Source organism: Coregonus clupeaformis, unplaced genomic scaffold (assembly GCF_020615455.1).
Source record: "Coregonus clupeaformis isolate EN_2021a unplaced genomic scaffold, ASM2061545v1 scaf0240, whole genome shotgun sequence".
Classification (NCBI taxonomy): domain Eukaryota; kingdom Metazoa; phylum Chordata; class Actinopteri; order Salmoniformes; family Salmonidae; genus Coregonus; species Coregonus clupeaformis.
The window spans coordinates 128,140-135,000 of NW_025533695.1; the positions used below are offsets into that span (position 1 = coordinate 128,140).

At 47.3% G+C, this 6,861-nt stretch overlaps 1 protein-coding gene across 1 annotated transcript in view; it reads left to right on the forward strand.

Moving 5' to 3' along the window:
- Window positions 1-573: 573 nt before the first annotated feature.
- Window positions 574-6,861, forward strand: part of LOC121562070 (epithelial membrane protein 2-like) — a 65,044-nt gene continuing 58,756 nt past the window's right edge. The window contains exon 1 of the mRNA XM_045214346.1: window positions 574-775. The gene's annotated coding sequence lies outside the window, so the exon portion shown is untranslated. The remainder of the gene's footprint in view (window positions 776-6,861) is intronic.

Consider the following 6,861-nt stretch of genomic DNA (forward strand, 5'->3'; position numbering starts at 1 on the left):
TTTGACTCTCTCTCCTCTTTTATTTGACTCTCTCTGTCTCTCCTCTTTTATTTGACTCTCTCTCTCTGTCTCTCCTCTTTTATTTGACTCTCTCTCTCTCTCTCCTCTTTTATTTGACTCTCTCTGTCTCTCCTCTTTTATTTGACTCTCTCTTCCTCAATTCTCTCCGTTTGTCTTCCTCCCATCTCACTCTCAACTTGTGGTTTTCAAACTCACAGAAGTGTATTTTAACACAGCAGAACGTTTCACTTTCTTGTGTTGTTTTCTATTTGAAGAATAATCATATTTATTCCGAAAAAAAAATAAGGTTTATAAGATACATTTTTTATAAAAGGTGAAAGTTAAACTAAGTATCATAGGCTTCTTCTGCATGCTGCTACTACAGAGCTTTGACAACTCTGACAGGATCTCCCAACACTTTTCCAGCCCAGGACAAACTTTTGTCACTAAAGGTCTTGTGTGACAGCCTGCCCTTTCTCCCAACAACACAGGATAGAATTCCAGACCACACCCCAACCCAGAGCCAGGCGCATGCACGACACAGGAGCCGGGGGGCGCGCACCGCTACTTCTCTTACTACTAGGACCCAGCCAAGCTACGGTCACGTTATCTACTGCATCACTCTTTCTGTCTCTCTCTCCTTCTCTTAAAACTAGGACCCAGACAAGCCACGGTCACGTTATCTACTACATCACTCTTTCTGTCTCTCCTTCTCTCCTTCTCTCTCTCCTCCGCGTCACATCTGGCGCGACGTCTGAGTTGTAAAGTTGATTCGGTGAGTAGCTCGCCACCTCATTTATTACAAGTTATCTCACTTCATAAGAAATGATGTTCATTCTGTGAAAAACGACATCAGATAACGTCTACAGCTTTTCTGTTCGAGTGAAAAATGATTGAATCGCCTATTTTATGGCGTGGTAGGGTTTGAATAATATGTGTGTGTTTATGGTGTGGGCAGGAGTGTGTAACTTTTCCTGAAGTCAGTCATTGAATTAACGCTGAGGAGAACTTTCGGTCCCTGCCAGTGAATGGCCGTTGTCTGTCGAGCCGCTTGTTGTCTCCCGGTGCACGGAATGGATGTGACTCCTTCTTGTTCTAGAAGAATCACTTTGGCAGGTATTGTGTTTGTGTGCCGAGTCAAATGCTGTGTGTGTGTGAGGAGCCACTTATCTACAGCAGGACAAGAATCCTGCAGCAACAGGAAATGTCAAATATTATGTGGATTATAATTAATGGACATTTTTGTAGAGGTCGATACATTTTTCGTAAGGGAAAATTTTAAGTCTGAAAATTCAAAAGTCAAAATTACAAACTTCAGAAGCCTTTTTAAATCTCAAATACACTACAGGTTTTTTTTTGCCGAAACCTCTACGTTGGCAGACAACCCCTTCCCTGCTTTTCCCTCCCGCTCGCTTCCTAATGGCGCCCCCGTGTGGCCAAAGAGTTGAACTACCTCAGGAATGAGCATCATTCAAGAAATGTACGTTGGGATATCATATGTAGATATCAGTAGAGACAGAGGACTGTGTGTAATATGTAGATATCAGTAGAGACAGAGGACTGTGGGTAATATGTAGATATCAGTAGAGACAGAGGACTGTGGGTAATATGTAGATATCAGTAGAGACAGAGGACTGTGGGTAATATGTAGATATCAGTAGAGACAGAGGACTGTGGGTAATATGTAGATATCAGTAGAGACAGAGGACTGTGGGTAATATGTAGATATCAGTAGAGACAGAGGACTGTGGGTAATATGTAGATATCAGTAGAGACAGAGGACTGTGGGTAATATGTAGGTATCAGGAGAGACAGAGGACTGTGGGTAATATGTAGGTATCAGGAGAGACAGAGGACTGTGGGTAATATGTAGATATCAGTAGAGACAGAGGACTGTGGGTAATATGTAGATATCAGTAGAGACAGAGGACTGTGGGTAATATGTAGATATCAGTAGAGACAGAGGACTGTGGGTAATATGTAGGTATCAGTAGAGACAGAGGACTGTGGGTAATATGTAGATATCAGTAGAGACAGAGGACTGTGGGTAATATGTAGATATCAGTAGAGACAGAGGACTGTGGGTAATATGTAGATATCAGTAGAGACAGAGGACTGTGGGTAATATGTAGATATCAGTAGAGACAGAGGACTGTGGGTAATATGTAGATATCAGTAGAGACAGAGGACTGTGGGTAATATGTAGATATCAGTAGAGACAGAGGACTGTGGGTAATATGTAGATATCAGTAGAGACAGAGGACTGTGGGTAATATGTAGATATCAGTAGAGACAGAGGACTGTGGGTAATATGTAGATATCAGTAGAGACAGAGGACTGTGGGTAATATGTAGGTATCAGTAGAGACAGAGGACTGTGTGTAATATGTAGATATCAGTAGAGACAGAGGACTGTGGGTAATATGTAGGTATCAGTAGAGACAGAGGACTGTGGGTAATATGTAGATATCAGTAGATATCAGTAGAGACAGATGACAGATCGATACACACCTACTAGGCTCCTGAGACAGAGGGAGAGAGTTCGACAACGTGTAACCGTTTTGGATAAGGGGTGTAACCGTTTTGGATAAGGGGTGTAACCGTTTGGATAAGGGGTGTAACCGTTTGGATAAGGGGTGTAACCGTTTTGGATAAGGGGTGTAACCGTTTTGGATAAGGGGTGTAACCGTTTGGATAAGGGGTGTAACCGTTTGGATAAGGGGTGTAACCGTTTGGATAAGGGGTGTAACTGTTTGGATAAGGGGTGTAACCGTTTTGGATAAGGGGTGTAACCGTTTGGATAAGGGGTGTAACCGTTTGGATAAGGGGTGTAGCCGTTTGGATAAGGGGTGTAACCGTTTGGATAAGGGGTGTAACCGTTTGGATAAGGGGTGTAACCGTTTGGATAAGGGGTGTAACCGTTTTGGATAAGGGGTGTAACCGTTTTGGATAAGGGGTGTAACCGTTTTGGATAAGGGGTGTAACCGTTTGGGATAAGGGGTGTAACCGTTTTGGATAAGGGGTGTAACCGTTTGGATAAGGGGTGTAACCGTTTGGATAAGGGGTGTAACACTTGTTGTTTGTGTACTTGGATTTCATAATGTCTAATGTTTTCACCCCCAACACCACTTTCCATCTATTCATATAGCAGACCTTCATGCCAAATTGAGTCAAAAAGCTCACCGAGGTTCTATACCTGGTCAGGAGAACACTGTCAGTCAGCCTCACTGAGGTTCTATACCTGGTCAGGAGAACACTGTCAGTCAGCCTCACTGAGGTTCTATACCTGGTCAGGAGAACACTGTCAGTCAGCCTCACTGAGGTTCTATACCTGGTCAGGAGAACACTGTCAGTCACAGCCTCACTGAGGTTCTATACCTGGACAGGAGAACACTGTCAGTCAGCCTCACTGAGGTTCTATACCTGGTCAGGAGAACACTGTCAGTCAGCCTCACTGAGGTTCTATACCTGGTCAGGAGAACACTGTCAGTCACAGCCTCACTGAGGTTCTATACCTGGTCAGGAGAACACTGTCAGTCAGCCTCACTGAGGTTCTATACCTGGACAGGAGAACACTGTCAGTCAGCCTCACTGAGGTTCTATACCTGGTCAGGAGAACACTGTCAGTCAGCCTTACTGAGGTTCTATACCTGGTCAGGAGAACACTGTCAGTCACAGCCTCACTGAGGTTCTATACCTGGTCAGGAGAACACTGTCAGTCAGCCTCACTGAGGTTCTATACCTGGTCAGGAGAACACTGTCAGTCAGCCTCACTGAGGTTCTATACCTGGACAGGAGAACACTGTCAGTCAGCCTCACTGAGGTTCTATACCTGGTCAGGAGAACACTGTCAGTCACAGCCTCACTGAGGTTCTATACCTGGTCAGGAGAACACTGTCAGTCACAGCCTCACTGAGGTTCTATACCTGGTCAGGAGAACACTGTCAGTCACAGCCTCACTGAGGTTCTATACCTGGTCAGGAGAACACTGTCAGTCACAGCCTCACTGAGGTTCTATACCTGGTCAGGAGAACACTGTCAGTCAGCCTCACTGAGGTTCTATACCTGGTCAGGAGAACACTGTCAGTCACAGCCTCACTGAGGTTCTATACCTGGTCAGGAGAACACTGTCAGTCAGCCTCACTGAGGTTCTATACCTGGTCAGGAGAACACTGTCAGTCAGCCTCACTGAGGTTCTATACCTGGTCAGGAGAACACTGTCAGTCAGCCTCACTGAGGTTCTATACCTGGTCAGGAGAACACTGTCAGTCACAGCCTCACTGAGGTTCTATACCTGGTCAGGAGAACACTGTCAGTCACAGCCTCACTGAGGTTCTATACCTGGTCAGGAGAACACTGTCAGTCAGCCTCACTGAGGTTCTATACCTGGACAGGAGAACACTGTCAGTCACAGCCTCACTGAGGTTCTATACCTGGTCAGGAGAACACTGTCAGTCAGCCTCACTGAGGTTCTATACCTGGTCAGGAGAACACTGTCAGTCAGCCTCACTGAGGTGCCATACCTGGTCAGGAGAACACTGTCAGTCAGCCTCACTGAGGTTCTATACCTGGTCAGGAGAACACTGTCAGTCAGCCTCACTGAGGTTCTATACCTGGTCAGGAGAACACTGTCAGTCAGCCTTACCAAGGTTCTATACCTGGTCAGGAGAACACTGTCAGTCAGCCTTACCAAGGTTCTATACCTGGTCAGGAGAACACTGTCAGTCACAGCCTCACTGAGGTTCTATACCTGGTCAGGAGAACACTGTCAGTCAGCCTCACTGAGGTTCTATACCTGGTCAGGAGAACACTGTCAGTCAGCCTCACTGAGGTTCTATACCTGGACAGGAGAACACTGTCAGTCACAGCCTCACTGAGGTTCTATACCTGGTCAGGAGAACACTGTCAGTCACAGCCTCACTGAGGTTCTATACCTGGTCAGGAGAACACTGTCAGTCACAGCCTCACTGAGGTTCTATACCTGGTCAGGAGAACACTGTCAGTCAGCCTCACTGAGGTGCCATACCTGGTCAGGAGAACACTGTCAGTCAGCCTCACTGAGGTTCTATACCTGGTCAGGAGAACACTGTCAGTCAGCCTCACTGAGGTTCTATACCTGGTCAGGAGAACACTGTCAGTCAGCCTCACTGAGGTTCTATACCTGGTCAGGAGAACACTGTCAGTCAGCCTCACTGAGGTTCTATACCTGGTCAGGAGAACACTGTCAGTCACAGCCTCACTGAGGTTCTATACCTGGTCAGGAGAACACTGTCAGTCACAGCCTCACTGAGGTTCTATACCTGGTCAGGAGAACACTGTCAGTCACAGCCTCACTGAGGTTCTATACCTGGTCAGGAGAACACTGTCAGTCACAGCCTCACTGAGGTTCTATACCTGGTCAGGAGAACACTGTCAGTCAGCCTCACTGAGGTTCTATACCTGGTCAGGAGAACACTGTCAGTCAGCCTCACTGAGGTTCTATACCTGGTCAGGAGAACACTGTCAGTCAGCCTTACCAAGGTTCTATACCTGGTCAGGAGAACACTGTCAGTCAGCCTTACCAAGGTTCTATACCTGGTCAGGAGAACACTGTCAGTCACAGCCTCACTGAGGTTCTATACCTGGTCAGGAGAACACTGTCAGTCAGCCTCACTGAGGTTCTATACCTGGTCAGGAGAACACTGTCAGTCAGCCTCACTGAGGTTCTATACCTGGACAGGAGAACACTGTCAGTCACAGCCTCACTGAGGTTCTATACCTGGTCAGGAGAACACTGTCAGTCAGCCTCACTGAGGTGCCATACCTGGTCAGGAGAACACTGTCAGTCAGCCTCACTGAGGTTCTATACCTGGTCAGGAGAACACTGTCAGTCAGCCTCACTGAGGTTCTATACCTGGTCAGGAGAACACTGTCAGTCAGCCTCACTGAGGTTCTATACCTGGTCAGGAGAACACTGTCAGTCAGCCTCACTGAGGTTCTATACCTGGTCAGGAGAACACTGTCAGTCACAGCCTCACTGAGGTTCTATACCTGGTCAGGAGAACACTGTCAGTCACAGCCTCACTGAGGTTCTATACCTGGTCAGGAGAACACTGTCAGTCACAGCCTCACTGAGGTTCTATACCTGGTCAGGAGAACACTGTCAGTCAGCCTCACTGAGGTTCTATACCTGGACAGGAGAACACTGTCAGTCAGCCTCACTGAGGTTCTATACCTGGTCAGGAGAACACTGTCAGTCAGCCTCACTGAGGTTCTATACCTGGTCAGGAGAACACTGTCAGTCAGCCTCACTGAGGTTCTATACCTGGTCAGGAGAACACTGTCAGTCAGCCTCACTGAGGTTCTATACCTGGTCAGGAGAACACTGTCAGTCAGCCTCACTGAGGTTCTATACCTGGACAGGAGAACACTGTCAGTCACAGCCTCACCGAGGTTCTATACCTGGTCAGGAGAACACTGTCAGTCACAGCCTCACTGAGGTTCTATACCTGGTCAGGAGAACACTGTCAGTCAGCCTCACTGAGGTTCTATACCTGGTCAGGAGAACGCTGTCAGTCAGCCTCACTGAGGTTCTATACCTGGTCAGGAGAACACTGTCAGTCAGCCTCACTGAGGTTCTATACCTGGACAGGAGAACACTGTCAGTCACAGCCTCACTGAGGTTCTATACCTGGTCAGGAGAACACTGTCAGTCACAGCCTCACTGAGGTTCTATACCTGGACAGGAGAACACTGTCAGTCACAGCCTCACTGAGGTTCTATACCTGGTCAGGAGAACACTGTCAGTCAGCCTCACTGAGGTTCTATACCTGGACAGGAGAACACTGTCAGTCAGCCTCACTGAGGTTCTATACCTGGTCAG